The 21,616-nt window shown below is 43.9% G+C and overlaps 1 protein-coding gene across 12 annotated transcripts in view; it reads right to left on the bottom strand.

Annotated features, from left to right (window-relative positions):
- LOC140734898 (transcription factor COE2) overlaps nucleotides 1–21,616 on the bottom strand; it is a 318,188-nt gene that overhangs the window by 146,316 nt on the left and 150,256 nt on the right. The gene's annotated exons all lie outside the window — the stretch shown is intronic.

The following is a 21,616-nucleotide window of genomic DNA, read 5'->3' as shown; positions in this document are numbered from 1 at the left end:
CACTTCCAGGGAGCACCGCATTGTTGAAGATACAATTTGTCAGATGAGGCAATAAGCCTTTTCAGCTTTTTCACGACTAATGAAAGATTTCAGTGCAGTATTTCAATGAAGAACGAGAACTAGAGTTCATAGTTTAAGGGTGAAAGGTGAAAATATTGTGCGGGAACTTCTTTAATTAGAGCGTGGAACAAGCTTCCGACAGAAGTTGTGGATGCAGGTACGATTGTAACATTTCAGAGAATTTTGGTTAAGGGTGTGGATGGGAACAGTATAGTCCAGGTGTATGTCAATGCAACTAGGCAGAATAACAGTTTGGCATGAGCCAAGGGGCTTGTTTCTGTGCTGTACCTCTCTATGATCCTATGACTAACAACAAAGTTGTCATATCAGAGTCTCAGATAAATATCTACCACACTGCTGAATGCAGATCATCTCTCACATCTGCCACAAGGAAGCAATGACTAATTTTCAAAAGAAGAAAGGAAAAATTTAAAAAGAGCATGAGAATGTGCTATGTAAGTACAAGTATTTACTCAGCAGTACAGAATACACAAATGGAAAATCCTACAAAAGGAAGTAGATTCAACCCAGTACCTCATGGGTAAAGCCCTCCCAACTATTGAGCACATCTACATGAAACACTGTCAGAGGAAAGCAGCATCCATCATCAGAGATCCCCACCACCCAGATCATGCTCTTTTCTCACTGCTGCCATCAGGTACAAGAGCCTCAGGACTCGCACCACCAGGTTCAAGAACAGTTACTACCCCTCACCCATCAGGCTCTTGAACAAAAGGGGATAACTACATTCAGAGCCCCATCATTGAGATGTCCCCACAACCAATGATCTCAGTTTAAGACACTTTATCTCGTTATCTCATGTTCTTGTTACTTATTGCTATTTATTTATATTTGCATTTGCACAGTTTTGTCTTCTGTACTCTGGTTGATCTTTCATTGATCCTGATATAGCTGCTATTCTATAGATTTGCTGAGAATGCCCTCAGGAAAATGAATCTCAGGGTTGTATATGGTGACATATACTGTCTGTACTTTGATAAGAAAATTTACTCTGAACTTTGAAATCCACGTGTGCTTGTACATATCAGTATTACATGATAGTGCATTGAAGTGTTGTCCACCAAGAAACATTAAACAGATTGTGACTGTGGACAACCCCACCACGGTTGAGTGTCAGTTCGGAATATTTGGTTGCACCCACGTATTCTTATGGGATAGAAGTAGGCCATTCAGCCCTTTGTGTCTATGCTGACTCATAAAGCAATCTCTTTCTACCATTTAATTGCCCACAACGTTTACTCACTTCCATACGTAGCAACATCCCCCCCCCCCCCCCCCGATTCTGACATTCACTCGCATGGCCTGCAATTTATAATAACAACTTACAGCCGTTTACAATTCACTGCAACCTGCACCCTTTTGAGAAGTGGGAGGAAACGAGAACACGTGGCAGAAACCCGCACAACAACACAGAGAATATATGGTGTGTATTTGATATTCCAATAACATCTCAGTAATCTTGAGTATGTATATATATAGTCTGAATAAGTATTCTTGCTCTTTTAAATAATTAATTATGGGTTATATGTATAATTACGTTAATGACATATGTCATCATGCTACCATGTGACATGTGCACGCCTCGCCTAAAGTAAAGACAAAGTTAAACCTGCATTCCTGGGTTCCCAGACCTCATTTCAATTAGTTTAACATTCTGAAGTTACAGACATTACAACATGTTCCACAGATACCACAGAGACAGCACCAGCGGCCTGGACTGCGGGAGCCTTGAGACAGCACCTCTGTACCTCAGAGACTCTTCAAAGTTCGAAGTACATCTATTATCAAAGGGTGTATACTACATTTTGTTACTCCTCTCCGCGCCTTGTGGCACACCGGGCAGCAACCTTGCCGTTTCTTTGGCATTTTGTCTGTTTTTTACAAGGCCAAGTTGGTAGCTCGATGCTCAATAGAAAGCGTGCAAGGAGCTGGCCAGATTCACTCCGAAGTCCGGTGCTGATGCCACTATACCACTGGCTGGCTTTGTATACTACGTACAACCGTGAATCAGTCTTCTTACAAAACAAGGAAACCTATTAGAACCATTAAAAAAGAACTCCAAACACCCAACGTGTGGAAAAAAAAGAACAAATCGTGCAAACAATAAAAATAGTAAACTTATAACGTTCAGAACTAAAGTTCATGAAGGCGAGTCCACAAGCCACAAAGCCAATTCATCACTGCAGCTGGTCTTGGAACCACAAATCTTATACAAATTACAAATTCTGTGCTAAACTCCCACTCTGGGCAGAGCCTGTGCAGAGCTGATGACGCAATTGAATTCTACGGATAAAAGATCCCATTGAACTCCTCCAAGAAAAGCTTAGAACAGAGAATTCTCTTGGCCAACATTCCTCCCAAAATGAACCACCCAACAGACCAGTACATTAAATTGTTTGAACTTTGTTGCTTTCAGGTTGAGACTACAGTTGCTCACAAGTAACAGTGGAACAATATAAGGGTTTCTCCAGGTTCCTTAAGGTTTTTATAGCTGGATTGGTAATATGGATTAGCTCCCATTACCTATTAAATGCTCCCAATGGCGTGCGACCCAAATAGCCTCTGACAATCAAGTCCAGCTACTGACCATCGCGTGTGGGTAAGCAACTAAGCCTGGAAGAACTCTTTCTACTGGCAGGAGAAGCGACAAAGGCGAGTTATTGGCACCGTAAACCAGTCGCTTCTAGCTCTTCAGCCGAGGTCAGCAACTCACCTAGGGGAAGGAAAACTCAAATCTCTGCTGCCCTGTGGCTTTACCCACTCATGGGGAAGGCTTTGAGGGTAAACCCCGAGGGAGAAATGTGGAGCTGGAGTCCCTAAATCAATCCTACATTGATTTTAATGCCGATGACGCTGCTGGTTTCTGCCATTCCTTTGGGTTCATCAGATGCATGGAGTGAGGAAGATCGCTACATGGGCAAACACGAGGAAATCTGCAGATGCTGGAAATTCAAACAACAACACACACAAAATGCTGGTGGAACACAGCAGGCCAGGCAGCATCTATAGGGAGAAGCGCTGTCGACGTTTCGGGCCGAGACCCTCCGTCAGGACTAACCGAAAGGAAAGATTTCAAATCTCTTACTATCTTTCCTTTCAGTTAGTCCTGACGAAGGGTCTCGGCCCGAAACGTCGACAGCGCTTCTCCCTATAGATGCTGCCTGGCCTGCTGTGTTCCACCAGCATTTTGTGTGTGTTGTCGCTACATGGGCAGCAGCTTGCTCTCCATGCCCTGGCTTGCATATCAAGACAGCGAGGACACAACACCATTGATTAACCCTGACCAACGCAGGTTATACTCCATATCAGAGCATCATAGTTATTTTAATTGTTCTTCAGAAATCTTTCCAATATAATCATCAAGTTGAAGCAGAAGTTCATTAAAAAACCTCACTTTACATTGAATAAAGGCATCTTAGTATAATAGAGGAAAGGAATCCAGGTAAATTGATGATAAGCAACACACGCAAAATGCTGGAGAAACTGAGCAAGTCAGGCAACATAAATGGAAATAAATAAACAGTCAACATTTCGGGCTGAAACCCTCGTTCAGGACTAGAAAGGATGGGAGAAGATGGCAGAATAAAGAAGTGGGGGGTTGGGGAAGAAGGATAGTTAGAAGGTTATAGGTGAAGCCAGGTGGTTGAGAAAGGTAAAGGGCTGAACTGTAAGAAATCTGTTTGGAGAGGAGAGTGGATCATAGGAGAAAGGGAAGGAGGAAGGGACCCCGGGGGAGGTAATAGGCAGTTGAGAAGAGGAAAGAGGCCAGAGTCGAGAATAAAAGGAGGGGAAGGAGAGGGAATATTTTTTACCAGAGGGAGAAATCGATATCCATGCCATCAGGTTGAAGGCTACCCAGATGGAATATAAGGTGTTGCTCCTCCACCCAGAGGGCGGACTCATCTTGGCACAAAAAGAGGCCATGGACCAACATTTCAGAATGGGAATGGGAATCACAATTAAAATGTCTGGCCACCGGGAAGTCATGAGCTCAGCTTGCTGGGGAAATTTGCTGACCATTACTCAGTTTCAAGTGTCCAGGTTTACTATTAAAACCACTGATTTCCACAACGGTAAACAAATGCACCATCAAGCTCACTGCAAGTTAAATGAGCAAAACTGGGGACCTCTAACCCTGCAGATGGAAGGATTTATTAAAAGAAAAATGACTCTAATACGAAAGAATTGTACAGACTGAATTAATGATTATGCATAGACATTTAGCGCTCTGTGCAGTGGTCACCAATGACAATTGGAATTACAAAGAGTTACTACACATGTTGGAACTGACATGACACCACAGGCATCGTAAAACTAGAATGCAAGCTCACCATCCTGAAATGTTATCTCTGTTTCTCCTTCCTGCTTAGCGTATTTAATACTCCTGCAATGTTTCTAATATTATTGCTGAGTCCTAGCCACCTGCTCTACTCGCTTTACACTTATGACTGTGTGGCTAAGCACAGCTCCAAAACCATATTCAAATGTGCTGATGACACCATTGCTGTGGGCCGAATCAAAGGTGGTGATGAATCAGTATTTAGGAGGGAGGCTGAAAATCTGGGTGAGTGGTGCCACAACACCAACCTCTTAGCAAGACCAAGGAGCTGATTATTGACTTCAGGAGAAGGAAACCACAAGCCCATGTGTCGGAGGATCAGAGATTAAGAGGGTCTTCAGTGTTATGATTTTGGAGGATCTGTCCTGGGCCCAGCACATAAGTGCAAATATGAAGAAAGCACAGCAACACCTCTACTGCCTTAGAAGCTTGCGAAAAGTTCGGCATGAATTCTAAAACTTTCAGCTTCTGTGGATGTGTAGTGGAATGTGTATTGTCACAGTCTGGTACGGAAACACCAATGCCACTGAATGGAAAATCCTATAACAAAAAGTAGTGGATGCAGCCCAGTCCATCACGGGTAAAGCCCTCCCCACCATTGAGAACATCGATACGAAACGCTGTCGCAGGAAAACAGCATCCAGCAACAGGGAACACCCACCACCTTTCTTCTCACTACTGCAATCAGGGAGAAGGTACAGAAGCTTCAGGACTCACACCACCAGGTTCAGTAACAGTTATTACACTTCAACCATCAGGCTCTTGAACCAAAGGGGGTAACTTCACTCAACTTCATTTGCTCCATCATTGAAATTTTCCCACAACTAACGGACTCATTTTCAAGAAGTTGTCATCTCATGTTCTCAATATTTATTGCTTAGTTATTTATTTATTATTTCTTTCTTTTTGTATTTGCAGAGTTTTTTGTCTTCTGTACTCTGTTGAATGCCCTAGTTGGGTGGTCTTTCACTGATTTGTTATGGTTAACTATTCTATAGTTTTATTGAGTCTGCCCACAAGAACATAAACCTCAGGGTTGTACTGCATATGGTGACATATATGCAGTTTGATAATAAAAGTGCTTTGAACTTTCAGCACTCCGTAGACGCTGCCTGACCTGCTGAGTTCCTCCAGCAGTTTGCGCGTGTTGCTCTGGATCTCCAGCATCTGCAGAACCTTTTGCATTTGTAAAATTCCCTTTCATTTTCCTTTCAGATTTCCAACGTCTGCAGTATTTAAAAGGTTCAAAGCTTCAGGGTTTCAAAGCTTATGTCTTCAGCTTCCTAAAAATGAAACCGAACGATAAATTCCAATCACCTAAACCAGAGCACGGACTTTAAAATCCCTATGCTGTTCCTAAGATATGTGCACTTTGAGTATCAAATTATATTCAGAAACACTGCAGATCTGACAGGATACAGGAGAGATGGATGAACTGACTATTGCATTACATAAAGTAATGCACAGCACATGTAGAATTCTGTGGGCTAATGAATCCTCAGTAGTACTTCATAATGCTTTGCCTGTTACGTAGTCACAAGGCCTGCTCCTCAACGCAGAACAACTTAGAACTACTGCGGAAGTTGCCTTAAGCTGAGGGTTAATATAATGCCCAAGCAAACATCGATTGCTGATACAGTGCGACCAACCTGGGCAAGGAAGGTGTTTGAAGAGTATTACTTCCCTTTGCACGCCAGGAGCCTGGAGACAAGTGATCCAAGTGATCACACACCCCAACTAAGGGACAACTCTTGTACTACCTTCAAAGTATCATCCGTTATCAGCTTGTAGTTTCAATTGGCTTTAAACACCTGCAACCTGAATGGCAATTGACCTTACAAGTAAGGAATTTAATCATACACATTTTACAAAATGCTCACTATCCATAAAACTGGTCAATTCAGTATCAAAATAGCTTTTCTCTGTTAGAATTCAGAACCGTGTGGCGACAGGGGCTGGGCTGTTCTCCTTGTGCCCAAGTAAATAAAGTGTGATTGAGGAATGAGTGCGAGTTTTCAGAGACCAGTTAATCGGCAACGACAGTATTATGGCAATCATTTAATAGCTCTCGTCAAAATTGCATCTTTTAACAACAGCCCCGGCTTCCCAGAAAATGATTACAGAGAAAAGCGGAAGTTCCAAAGTGTTGGGGTTGCAAAGAAGACAAATCTGTTTCTAATCAGTGGACATCAACAACAGTGTCGCTCCAGCAAACCTGCGCCACCTCTGTAAGGAAGTAAAAGCAAAAGGACTAGCGCTTGAAGGAAGGGAGGAGTCGACATGAGGCTGAAGTGACTGGCTCTTGCTTTGCTCAGAAAAAAAAAAGGAACAGCTGGAAAAGGAGAGTCCAGGGATCACTCCAGAGCTGGGAACAAACCCACAGTCAAAACGAGAAAGATGAAAACAAAACAACAAAGGACAGCGAAGGAAAAAGAGCAAAGGGGTAAATGAGATCTGAATGGTGCAAGAGGATTTGGGGATGTTATAACAGATGGGAGAAACTGCATTAAGTGAAAACGCTTATCACATTTTCCTACATAGCAACAGTCTGTGCACGTTCGAGCTTTTTATTGTCAGAAAAACATGAGTCATCGCTGGCCAGTGTGCTATATATGACCCAGTAGAAGTCTTTGAGGTCAGTAGAAATTGACATGGCTGACTTGAGGCAACCCGTTCATTAAAGCCAGGAGCTTGTACAACAAGGCTCAAGAGTTGAGCATTTGGAAGGCATCTAAAAGAACTCAGGCAGAACAGAACCGAGAAAAGAGTTATAGAGCTGCAGTTTCAGCTACCAGAGAAAGACACAGAAGCAGATGGCACAAATGGGTTCAAGCATCAATTAGAAGAATTTCTGCAAAGAGATTTTATCTGGGGTATGCTGGGGAGGTGGGTTGATTTATCCTGTTGAACCTAATGGCCCCTCCTTAAAAGTTCTGATCAACATGATGATATCTTTGTAATGAGTTCCTATAGCAGAGCCGATGTTAGCTTGTAGAATCTTTTCCTCTTAATAATTCCTGGCATCTTCCCAGGGCAGGAAACACACAATAAATAGTAAGGTTAGCACTCTGTTAGGGTTGTATAGTCACTGGTTTCTGCAAAAGACCAACCATTACCAAGCCAAAGAATAGCTGCAGCTGAAGGCAGGATGCTCCTGTACCACGTTAACTGCATCAGACAAGAAGCCTCGTTACTGACATCTCTGTCCTCGGTAAACTATGAAGTCACATTTGACTAAAAAATGAAAGGGTTAACATACTGGGAACAATTGATGGCTCTGGGTCTGTACTCACTGGAGTTTAGAAAAATGAGGGGGTGGGGGAATCTCTGTGAAAGGCCTAGAGACCGTTTCCAATATTGTGGGAGTGTAGGACAGCCTCAGAATACAAGGATGACCCTTTACTACAGAGATAAGGAGTTATTTCTTTTGCCAGAGGATGATAATCCATGGGATCCATTCCCAAAGACAGGTTGAGGTGGAGGTTGATGGGTTCTTGATTGGTAAGGAGGTTAAAGGTTACAGGGGAAATCAGGAGAATGGCATTCTCCTGCCCTCTCCCCATAACCTTTAATGCCTTTACAAATCATGAAGGACAGAAAAAAAATCAGCCGTGATGGAATAGTGGGACAGACTCAATGGGCTGAATGGCCTAATTCTGTTCTTATGTCTTACGGTCTTATAAAAACATGCTGCAGTTCCCCAGGGGAGCTACGCCATCCGATGCAGAAACTCCCAAAAGTCTGTAGCATTGAACTTTACCATGAATGGAAAGAGAAAAGGTTGGAAATCAGTATTGTCATTTTATCAAAGTGATTGATGTTCAACTTTAAGTGTTTTCAACTGCTATATAGGGTATTGTATCAGCTGGTTACACAGAGAAGGATCCCACAAATGGTCAGTGTTCGCTGATGGTGATTGATGGACCAATGGAGTTGCTTTCCCTTTAACTGATATTGTTGCAGTGCCAACCTCCAAGATCAGGCAGGCAGAAGCTTTCATCAAAGGCAAATTGGGTGAGTCAGAGAGAGTTGGTTCGGGGACTTTGTCCTTGCCTAAAAGGGGTTGTGTGAAGCTACTTGAGGAAGCAAAGAGTAACAATATTGCCTTCAAATGAAGAGCCAATTAAAGTGGGGATGTATCAGTGCTACCTCTCAATGGTGGGTTGGATTGCAATCTTGAATCAAGTCCAAGTATCAATGAGACTAGGAGAGCGGTAAACAAAAACATGCCGGGTTTGCCAAGGGAATACTGCCATTGGCTAACCAGGAAGAAAATCAACATGGCCTCCCTCTCCTTCTGGTAACGCACATGGATAACACCCCAACCAGCAAAATTAGAGCTGATTGGCTAATTCTTCTGGCGACTGCACTGCTGTGACTGAGAGCTTGATGTTATGCGTACAATCACTGGGGAAAAAATTAGCCTGTACTTATTGCAAGACCCTGCTGTAGTCTTTTTTTTCTCTTCCCTCTGTAGCTTTCTGAATCAATTGTTTGCTCGAGATGACATGCAAAAACTTCAGCTCCTCAGCTGATCCTGTGTTGAAACAATCATTCAGACAAGTTATGGGAATCCAAAAAGTCCCAATAGAGAAGTCTCATAATATTAGGCAAAAGGATCAGACTCTATTGTTAATACTCACTGCCCAGCCTCACACATGGGGCAGCACGATAGTGTACAGGTTAGCATAATGCTATTATAGCTCCAGTGAACAGGGTTCAATTCCTGTTGCTGTCTGTAAGGAGTATGACTGCGTGGGTTTCCTCCGGGCGCTCTGGATTCCTCCCACATTCCAAAGAGGTACGGGCTAGTAGGTCAATTGGTCACCTGGGTTCAACTGAATGGCGTGGAAAGGCCTGTTACCAGAGGGGTCGGTTCCCATTCTGTATAGAGTCATAGAAAAGTACAGCACAGGAACAGGCCCTTTGGCCCATCTAGTCTGTGCCAAACTATTGAAACTGCACCAGGACCATAGCCCTCCGTACACCTGGCATCCATGTACCTGTCCAAACTTCTCTTAAACATTGAAATCGAGCTCACACACACCACCTGCGCTGGCAGCTCGTTCCACACTCTCACCACCCTCTAAGTGAAGAAGTTTCTCCTCATGTTCCCCTTAGATCTTTCACCTTTGACCCTTAACCCATGACATCTAGCTGTAGCCCCACCCAACCTCAGGGGGAAAAGCCTACTTGCGTTTACCCTATCCATACCCCTCATAATTTTGTTCCTCAAAATAAAAATCAACGTAAAAATCAGCACTTGGATGGATTTGTGGGTAAGCTGCAGCCACCATTTACAGATCCTTCTCTCCCCACTCACCCCTCAGTCAGTGAGTGTAGGGAAGTGCGTAGAATTTCAGGAGATGATCCTCCCTGCGCTTTAGCATGTCACCACCAGGTATCTTATCAATCTTCACATTTACAGGGCACATGGAGTTGTTTTGAGTTGGGATTAATCAATGGCAGAGAAAAAAATGATCCCTGATCAATACATTGCCACTGACAGTGCCTCATCGAGTGTTTGTCAGCTTCATTTAACATAAACTGACTTTTCACCTGCTCCTATACCATATGCAGCTGCAAATTTCAAATTAAAGAAAGAAAATGTGAATACATTATCATATATTATGCTCCAATCCCTCCATTTAACATGCAAATTTCCCAGAATGTTTCTGCACGCCTTCTGTTGCAAATTAATTTTGCAGAATTATAATTAGACTAATCCTGCATAATTAATAAGCAGCCTCTTATTTATTTGTGAGGGAGTTGACAGGATCTTTACCCAGTTCTGTAAACTGATAAGTGACTGTTAAGAGCAAAAAAAAACTGGAAGGAAAGCAAGTCAAGGCTTCCAGGATGGGGTGGCGCGCTGGGAATTGTACTCCCAGAACAAGATGGCCAGTTCCTCAAGATCTGAGAGCTCTGAACTTTCCTTTAGCACAGAGAGTGGAAAAAGCATTGACTACACTGCAGCAAGCATTGCCTCACAGATTCGCTGTCAACAAATCACAAACACAAGAGATTCTACAGATGCCGGAAATACAGAGCAACACACACAAGATGCTGGAGGAACTCAGAAGGGCTGGCAGCATCTGTGGAAAGGAATAAAGCATTTCAGGCCAGACTGTTACAAATGTCTGACAACAAGAACTTATTCTACCCATTCTTCCAAAATGAGAACATACAGACCTTTGGCATCTACAAACCTTAACATCTTATCCAAAGATATCTCTAATGATGGTACATTCCTTCTTAATAGAGCCATACAACATGGGAACTGGCGCTTTGGCCCAATTGGCCAATGTTGACCAAGTAAAACATATTCATCAAAGCACGTACATGTTACCATATATTACCTTGAGATTCAATTTCTTGCAAGCATATACAGGAAAATAAAGAAATGGAATAGACTTTACAAAAAAAACCTATCCAATTTTACCATAAAGAGGTACAGCTTAGAATTAAACCCAGGCACTGTCTTCACCTGTGTTTGGAACTCTCTTCTTCAAAGGGTGATAGAAGCATCATCTTTTAATATTTTAATGTTAGCATAGACAGAATCTTTGGGGTGAAAGGTTACCAGGATGAGCTGAGAATGAAGAGCTTGGGTTACAGCGGATTCCTGGGAAATTATTAAATGGTCGCCGGTCCACTCCTGATCCTAATCTGTACAATTGTGTGTTTGAGTAGTGAGTTCTAGTCTTGGTCTCAGATGGATTCCTCCACTTTCCACAGCTAAATACAGACGATGGTAGTCACTTAGTCCACTGGCATCCAGAGAAAACAGAACAGCCATCAGTCCGTCCAACTGGATCTCAAATGCACTGGCCCTCTCAGAGTAATTACCTTAAATGTTAAATCATTCTTTCCCAACTTCTGTCTGAAGTTGTTGAAAATAAAACAAAAAAAAACAAACCTGAAATAAAAACTTAACAGCAACACACACAAAATGCTGGAGGAACTCAGCAGGCCAGGCAGCATCTATGGAGAAAAGCACAGTTGATGCTTTGGGGCGAAACCCTTCGCCAGGACTGGAGAAAAAAAGCTGAGGAGTAGATTTGAAAAGTGGGGGGGGGGGGGAGGGAAGAGAGAAACACCAGGCGATGGGTGAAACTTGGACGGGGAGGCATAAAGCAAAGAGCTAGGAAGTTCATGGGTGAAAGAGACAGAAGGCCATGGAAGAATGAAAAATGGAGGGGGGAGGAGCACCAGACGGAGGTGATGGGCAGTCAAGGAGATAACATGTGAGAGGGAAAAGGGGATGGGAAATGGTGAAGGGTGGGGTCATTACTGGAAGTTTGAGAAATTGATGTTCATGCCATCAGGTTGGAGGCTGCCTAAACGGAATATAAGGTGTTGTTCCTCCAACCTAAGTGTGGCCTTATCACGACAGTAGAGGAGGGCATGCATGGACATATCGGAATGGGAATGGGATTGGAATTACAATGGGTGGTCACTGGGAGATCCCGCTTGTTCTGGCTGATAGTGTAGGTGCTCGGCGAAGCGGTCTCCTAATCTACGTCGGATCTCACCGACATACAGGAAGCCACACCGGGAGCACCGGACACTGTATATGACCCCAAGAGACTGTGTGGCAAAGAATCCCACTGATTTTCACCCCCTAGCTAAAGAAGTTCCTCCTCATCTCTGTTCTAAAAGGACGTCCTTCTATACTGAGGCTGTGACCTCAGGTCCTAGACTCTGCCTGGAAGCAAACAAATCTCAAGGTTGTATAATTTATACATTCTTTGATAATAAATGAACTCTGAATCTTGAAGATATTAGAAACATCATCTCCATGTCCACTCTAACTAGGCCTTACAATATTCAGAGATATAGCATGGTAACAGGCCCAATGAGCCTGTGCTGCCCAGTTACACCCAGGTGACCAATTAACCCACTAACCTATACACATTTGGAACATAGGAAGAAACCAGAGCACTCGGAGGAAAACCACGTGGTCACGGGTAGATCGTACAAGCTCCTTACAGGCAGCCATGGATTGAACCTGGGTCACTGGTGCAGTAGTGGTGTAAAGCTGCTATGCCACTGTACTGTTCTCCTTGTAACCATGTGATCCTCCAGGAGTTCCTACCGCACCCAAAGACGTCCCAAAGACGTGTGGGTTGACAGGAATCTGGCTGCTGTAGATTGACCCAGGTGTGTAGGTGGGTGGTAAAATCTCGAGGCCACTGAAGGATGTGTGGGGACAACACAATGAGACGGGACAGTTTATGTTTAACATAAATGGGAGCTGAATGATCGTTGGCCAAAGGACCCATTTCCATGCCGTACAAGCTCTAAGAAAACCAATTGTCCCACCGATCACTTCAATACATCTGGGCCACATGCATTTCAGGGCAACGATGAAGGTATGAAGACCAAAATTTTACCTAACTTTCTCAATCTGAATGCCAACCAACAAGGCCAAAACTTAATGTCCTAATTTAGACTCCCAGGAGTATACATCTCGCCCAACCTGTCAAGGTCCCAGAACACACTCTACACAATCAGGAAAGCTCAACAACACCTTTACTTTCTGAGGAGGCTGAAGAGAGCTGGACAGTACACATCCATACTCACGCCGTGCTACAGATGCGCAGTAGGGAGCATCCTTACAGGCTGCATCACTGCATGGTATGGAAACTGCACTGCTCGCAACAAGCTGTACAATGGGTGGCCGAAACTACCTGACACACCGCAGGCACCAGCCTCCCTGCATTCAAGGTGCCAGGAGAGGGCCAGTAACATCACGAAGGATCCCTCCCACACTACTCACGGAACGCTTGTCCCATACCCATCAGGGAGGAGGCTACATAGCAGCCGCACCAGGACAACCAGACACAAAAACAAGCTACTTTCCCCAAGCAACCACCACTAATTTATCATTTGCTGTCAGTCACCATACGTACAGAAAGTCCCGAGCCTAGTGTCACCTCTGGACATACAATCTGTATGTAAGGTATCCTAAGAATTTATACTTATTGTTTTTTATGATTTCTGCGTTCTTTATCTTCTTGTGTTTTGGCTTTGTGTTGCATCAGATTCGGAGTAATGACTATTTTGTTCTCCTTTACACGGAAGTGACATTAAACAATCTTGAAGCTTGAACCTAAACCGAGAAGCAGTTGAGAATCGAAGCATCGGTGTGTCTGTAGTCACCGATAGTCCACACCAGGAAAGCAGGGCAGATTTCCTCCCCTGGAGAACATCCATAAATGATATGGGTTTGTACAGCACCTCGATTATCTTACGGTCAGCATTCCTAGTGACTAGATTTCTTTCTTGTTAATTGTGATGAACCAAATTTACATTCACAACCACCTAGCTGGGATTTGAACCCACACCTCTTGAGCTGAAGCATAATTTAACTGCAGCACAATGCACGAGCATTTAGGGATCTCATCACCTTTCAAAGGAGATGGACAGTCAATGTTTCAAGTTGAGACCTTAGTCCAGGGGTTCCCAATCTTTTCTTTATGCCATGGACCAATACCATTAAGCAAAGGGTCCATGGACCGCAGGTTGGGGAACCCCTGCCCCAGTCGACTCCCTTCTATAGATGCCCAACTCACTGGTCCTCCAGCATTGTGCTTTTTTTTCTGCTCCGTATTCCAGCATCGGCAATCTCCGTTCTCCAGGGAGCACAGCAGCGCAGTGGCAATGCTTTACAGTACAAGCGACCCGGTTTCAATTCTCACCACTGCCTGTAAGGAGTTTGTATGGTCTCCCTGTGACCGTGTGGGTTTCCTCCGGGTGCTCTGGTTTCATCCCACAGTCCACAGACTATGGACTGTTGGTAGGTTAATCGGTCATTGTAAATTGTCCTGTGGTTAGGCTAGTGTTAAATTGGTAGGTTGCTGGGCCGCGTGGACAAAAGGGCTGACTAAGTAAATAAATATGAGGGGTGATTGATGAGTTCATGGCCTAAGGTAGAAGGAGATGAGTTGTACAACTCTCGTTACATGCACGTGCTGTTCAACCCTTTGAGTGATTGTGTTTTAAGTTAATAACTCTTCTCCTTCTACCTTAGGTCACGAGCTTATCAATCACCCCTGCTGCGGCCCACTTCTGGAGGTCCAAGACACCGACTTCTACAAAGAAGGGATCTGTATGCTCCACGACCGCTGGACTAAGTGTGTAAATGTAGGAGGGGACTATATTGAAAAATAAATGCACTAGGTTTTCTAAAACTGACCCCTTCTACCTTGGGCCACGAACTTATCAATCACCCCTCGTAAATGGCATCTCGCCAGACTCAGGGTGTGAGACTGGTCAAAGACCTGCATGCAGAGTTGCAAGGAAGACTTCCTTGCCCACACTCCATCACCCTTACTGTGAAGGCCGACATCGCACTTGCCTGCCTAATCGCTTGCCCGAGCTGTGTGTTAACTGACATTAACCTGAAGGAACGCGCCGGGTGTGCGGATCAATTTCCAATCGGCCAGATTAGTGAAGCGAAGTGGTCACCCGGCAAGACACCGAAGAGCTTCAGAAGAAATTCAGGAGCAGCATTTAAACAAAAGCCTGACTGAAACGTTTCAGATGCTGGACAGAGAGCCAACAGAATAGAACACAATTTGACTGTAAAATTAACATCACTATCCTGTCACATCTGGTCCAATTTAACAAAGAGAAAGGGAATCTATACAATCTGATGGTACACCGCTCACACTTAATAAAGGGTGATGGATGAATTTTATATTTTATACCAACTCTCCTGTACTCGTTACACTGTATGAAGTCTTTAAGAGAAATATTGCTCAATCTTTCTTTTTGCAGACAAGCACCCCCAACGGAGGGTTCACCATATTTAATTCATGATCTCCATAAAGCTGGGAGACTGTGACCACATGGAGACACCATCAATTAGGCAATTGTGGAATCTGTGTAAAAATCAATCTGTTTCGCTGTTGACTAGAATCGAAGATGTCCACGTTATTTTAAAAAAAGACATACAGTGCCTACATCACCATGTTACAGGCAGAATTTCACTTGCTGACTAGTTGCTTTGTTTTTTTGATGACTCCTAACTGGATGAGTTATTAAAAAAAATGTCCGCACTGACCTTAAAAAATCCATTTTGCCATCCCTTAATATAAATGTGACTCTCCATTGATCACCTGTGTAGGCCTGCCTCGAGGTTAGTCCCCCTGTTCCCGGGGAATGGTGGCAGGGCTTTCAGGCCTTCTCTTTAATTCAATTACAAGTTGTTGTGTTCTATGATTTATTGGGAATAATTCACTGTGTAGAGGGGGAAGGGGGGTTGCATGCAGGATAACATGCGGACTGCAACACATACGCACAGGAGTTCGCTGGTACATGGGGCAGGTATTATGTGGACAGGGGCGCTTTCCACACAAGATGATGCACGCACTAAAATGTGTTACACTTAGAATAAATCAGAGAATAGCGAATTACATACCGATTAATGTACAATTAGGTACACCTGCTCGCTAATGCAAATACCTAATCAACCAAACCTATGGCAGCAATGCAAGCAGTAAAGCATGCAGACATGGTCAAGAGGTTCAGTCGTTGTTCAAATCAAACATCAGAATGGGGAAGGAATATGATCTATGCGACTTTAATTGTGGAATGGTTGTCGGTGCCAGATGGGGAGGTTTGAGTATCTCAGAAACTGCTGATCTCCTGGATTTTCACCCTCGACAGTGTCTGGAGTTTACAGAGAATGGTGCAAGAAACAAAAAACATCCAGAGAGTTGCTGTTCTGTGGGCAAAAATGCCTTGTACATGAGAGAGGTCAGAGGAGAATGGCGACAGTAACTCAAATAACATGCACTACAACAGTGCCGTACAGATCAGCATCTCTGAATGCACGACACATTGAAACTTGAAGAGGCAGTACAGCCGCAGAGGACCGCACTGGGCTCCACTCCTGTACCTAATAAAATGGCCACTGAGTGTACAGTCTGATTACGACCAGAACATACAGAGAGGAGTGTGTGTCACAGACAGGACAAGATGTAAGCTGGAGTATCGCACCTACAAGAGAATAGATAAACCACTGTGTGTTATTTGGGTGGTGGGGTGGAGATACGTCTCTACCAAAGGAGGTGCAAGGCGCTCCTTCCTATGCTAGCCTGCAGGTCACCATTAGGCAAGGTGTAGCACTTCCCCGATCAGGATCAGGTAAAGCCATGGGAGGAGGTGGTGAATGGTCATACTAGCAGCTGATGTATATCCCAATTCCTGGATATGTGACCTCTGACACCAGGCTGACAATCTCTGATGAATATTGATATTGGCTGGGGTCACCCATCTTGTCAAGACACTGCCCAGAAGAAGGCAATGGCAAACCACTTCTGTAAAACAATTTGCCAAGAATAATCACAGTGATGGGACGTTAATCACCCACCTGATATGACACAGCACATAATGATGATGTGTGTTATACATAGGACAAATCATAGCCTGAAATAAGTTACACAGAGGGTAACAGGCAGAATGGCGTGCTTTACTTTTACATACAGGATAATGAAGACTGTGTTTCACATAAACTCATAGGTTGAAGAGGACTAGAATGCAGGGGATGGTATGCTGAGGCTTTATAAGGTATTGCTCAGACCACATTTGGAGTATTGTGAGTAGTTTTGGGCCCTGTATCGAAGGATATACTGGCACTGGAAATTGCGTGGGGAATGTTTACGAAAATGATCCCAGGAATGAAAGGGTTAACTTATGAGGAACATTTGACGGCTCTGCACCTGTACTCACTGGAGTTTAGAAGAACAGGGAGGAGAAGGGGGCCTCAATGAAACCTACTGAATATTGAAAGGCTTGGATAGAGTGGGCATGGAGAGGTTGTTTCAAATAGTGGGAGAATGTAAGATCAGAAAAGAAGTACATCTGCTTAGAGCAGAGATGAGGAGGAATTTCTTTAGCCAAAAGCTGGTGAATCTGCGGGATTCATTACCACGGACGGCTATGGAGTCCAGGACATTGGCTATACTTAAAGTGGAGGCTGATAGGTTCTTGATTGGTAAGGGCATTGAAGGTTACAGGGAGAAGGCAGGAGAATGGGGTTGAGAGGGATAATAAATGGAATGGTGGAGCAGACTCATTGGGCTGAATGGCCTATTTCTGCTCCTCTGTCTTATGGTCTTAACAGATGAGAGTGTGCTGTATTATGATAATAGACAAATTGGACAATGTAACACACAGGACTGCATACAGAGTGGGAGGTCCTACAGAAGGGTCAATATACAGGCTGGAATATCTTACAGATGGGACAATATGCAAACAGTTACACATGGGACAATACAAAAGCTGGAGTGACATACGCAGGACAATATACAGACAAATAAGTTACACGCAGGTCAAAATACAGACTGTTGTGAGTTACACACAGGACAATATACAGGTTGTATTGAATTACAATGCAAAGTCTGAAGTGAGTTACATACAGGCCAAACACAGGCTGGACTGAGTTACACTCAGGACAATATAGAGGCCGGATGTGCTTCAAGACAGTTGTTCCATATTCAATAACTGTAGTCCCACCCTGCCCCATAAGCACTCCCAAGATATTTACTTTTGTAAACAAGTTCTTGCATATCTCCAACGCCTTCCTGTTCCCTCTCTCCCACAATCTATTACTTCAAAATGCCGGGTCTTAGTTTTCCAAGCACTTTTTTTCCCCAAGTACTCCCCATGCTCCAGCCTTCTTTAGCCACTGAGTCATGCCAGGATGAGGCTCCTGAGATACCACCTGATCCCCACGAACTTACCCAACTGGGGAGAGAGGGAGGAGAGAGAGGGGGAGAGGGGGGAGGTGGAAGAGAGGGGAGGGGGAAGATTAAGGGGAGAAGGAGAGCGAGCAGTGGGGAGCAAGGGGGAGAGAGGGTGGAGAGGGAGAAGAGAGGGGGAGGGAGAAGAAAGGGGAAGATAAAGGGGAGGGGGACAGGGAGAGGGGGAGTAAGAGGGGAGGGAGAGTAAGGGGAGAGGGATGAGGAGCATGCGTGTGCATGGGAGAGAGAGAGAAATATGTGGAGACACAGGGAGGTGAGGAGGAGGAAATCAGATTGCTCTGCTGGAAGCTGGCAGGGATCTAATGGGCTGAATAATCCCCTGTGCTATTGTAAGTTAAGTGCATTTTCTTCCTTAACAAAGTTTCCCTCTACTCTGATGCCCAATTAGAGGTGGGAATCTAACAAGCAAGTTACTTGTCTGGAGGTGAATGCAACAAAGTGGTGTAATCATATCCTCTGTCAATATTTTCTCCAATATTGCACTGCTCCCAGGAGTACATTCACTGTTCTATTGACAATGAAGGGCTAGCATTTTACAGCAAAATAAATATTTTATTGCCCTGTAAAGACTGACAGTTTATTGCAATAATATACAAGCCTAGATGTTATTAAAACTGCAACACCATCGGGCACTCTGGCCTCATCTATGACCCAAACCTTCGATGGACTTCTCTTTAGTAAACTGATGGTGAAAGCTGAGAGCTGAATGCTGGTACTATTAGCGCAAGAAACTCTCTTGCACCCTCTTCATTTTTGAAAACCTGACAAGGGCACTGTTATGCTCTATTCCAGAAATTAATCGAAAGAAAAATATAGGAGCCCAGGAAAACGCGCTTACTTAGTTTTACTTTACTGAAGACGTGCTGGCATAATGACGAATGCCATTTACTTGCTTTTACATATAACCCATAATGAATTATGTAAACAAAGAATGGTAAACCGAACAATACTATATATTCACAAAATTACTCAATTACTACTAAAGTATTAAATACACAACACTCCTCCTGGCTTAGCTAAATATAGAATTCATCTCAAATTAATGTATATACTGTAAATATACTGTGTGTGTGAATATATATATATATATATATATATATATATTTGGGCCAGCCGGTAGTGTAGTGGCATCAGTACTGGACTTCGAGGTGGTTCGTCCTGGGTTTGAATCCCACCGGGTCCCAAACTGGCCAGCAGCAATATCTGTCAGAAGAAATGCCTGGCAATCTATTTCTGTATCTTGCCACAAAAACCCTATGGACAATGCCATGAGTCATAGAAACATAGAAAATCTACAGCTCAATACAGGCCCTTCGGCCCACAAAGTTGTGCCAAACATGTCCTTACCTTGGAAATTATTAGGCTTACCCATATCCCTCTATTTTTCTAAGCTCCATGTACCTATCCAAAAATCTCTTAAAAGACCCTATCGTATCTGCCTCCACCACCATTGCCGGCAGCCCACTCCACGCACTCACCACTCTCTGCGTAAAAAACTTACCCCTGAGATCTCTGTACCTACTCCCCAGCACCTTAAACCTGTGTCCTCTTGTGCGAACCATTTCATCCCTGGGGGAAAAAGCCTCTGACTATCCACATGATCAATGCCTCTCATTATCTTGTACACCTCTATCAGGTCACCTCTCATCCTCTGTCTCTCCAAGGAGAAAAGGCCGAGTTCACTCAACCTGTTTTCAAAAGCCATGCTTCCAAAGCCAGGCAACATCCTTGTAAATCTCCTCTGCACCCTTTCTATGGCTTCCACATCTTTCCTGTAGGGAGGCAACCAGAACTGAGCACAGTACTCCAAGTGGGGCCGACAGTGACTCAATGGTGTTCAACAACAATAACAACATACTGTATATATAAATATATATATAGATACATATATTCAGTATACTATATAATAATACAACTGCTATATAGACATCCACAGCAGAGTAAATTTTAAATTGTCCAATTCAAGCTTGAAAATTTAATTGCTGCAGAGGATTTCTTACTCTTATAGGATAATGTTTTTCCTAACTGGGGGTGGCAGGGTGGTCACTTTGCTTAGCAGGTGAGACTCGTGGCAGGGTAACAATCTCAGGTTCTGGGGCCACCTCCGTGCTGCTTCTGGGAGTTGACTCTGGCACTGCAGGAATGTTTCTGACAGGTCTGGACTTCAACAATCGACTCACTGATGACCCCAGATGACATCAGATACAATCTCCACTGTGTAGGAGAGTGGTCCGTTTCTGTCCTTAATTTTTCCCAAGTACCCACACTTTTGATCACCTTTCTAGTTCCTCACCAGGACTGTTTGTCCAGGAGTTAAATACTGAACCTTCTTGTTTTCGGAGCGCTGATTTTGTCTCAACTGTTTCTCCTGCATACTCCTTCTGCGATTGGGTTTGAGGAGATTCAAACTTGAAGGCAAGGGACGATCCAGAAACAGCTTGGCTGATGAGTTGTTGGAGTGTGGAGTGGGCTGCTCTTGGCATCTTCTGGATGTGTTGGCATCCCGAAGAGTGCTCGATCTGCTGGTCCATCCCAGGCCGCCAGACAAAGCTTCAAGCCAGTGCTTTCATTTTGACCACACCTAGGTGATCAGCTCTTCCAACACTTGAGCTCTCAGCTTGGATGGTACAGCAATTCTCAATCTCAACATAAGGCAACCCCTGTCAAGGGCAAGTTCATCCCAGTGCTGGTAAAAAAAAATGGGAAAACTGGAATTTCTGCTGCACCTTCCAACCATTTTGATTTACCATGTGGACCTGAGGCAGTGTGGGGTCTTTTCTGGTTTCCGTTTAGATGATCCCTGCCATAATAGGGAGGCCTTTGATTTGCATTTGGGAGAACACGTCAGGAGGAGTGTCCTCTTTTGTAAATTTTTCAGGTTATTTACTCTTCCAAGGGTAGATGGGACAATCCATCAGCATTTTCATGATTAATTGTCCTCTTGAATTTGATCTTGGAATTGTGTCCTCCAAGAAACAGCCGATTTCTGCATTCGCACTCTGCTGGTAGCGGATCACCCTTCTGTGGATTGAAAATGCACTAGTGGATGATGATCAGTAATGAGGGTAAACTCTCTCCCACACAAATACTGGTTGAAACGTTTTCCACCCCAGAGTCATGGCCTCTCTGTCACTCTGCGCATAATTTTTCTCTGCAATGTGAGGGAACGTGATGCAAAGGCTATGGGGCATTCACTTCCATCACACATAACATGCGACATGAACCATAAAGCAGGGAATCACTGGATGACGTGGATCATAATGAGTGAGTATAGTTTCTGACATCACTGCTTCCTTTACCTTTTGGAAAGTCACCTCACACTGTTTTGTCCTTTGCCATTTCCTCCCGATCTGCAGTAATGAGTTCAAGGGTTGGAACAAAGTAAACAGGTTTGGCAGGAACCTGTTATAGTAATTGACAA

This window comes from Hemitrygon akajei, chromosome 1, assembly GCF_048418815.1.
Source record: "Hemitrygon akajei chromosome 1, sHemAka1.3, whole genome shotgun sequence".
NCBI lineage: Eukaryota > Metazoa > Chordata > Chondrichthyes > Myliobatiformes > Dasyatidae > Hemitrygon > Hemitrygon akajei.
This window is presented reverse-complemented; position numbering and strand designations above follow the sequence as displayed.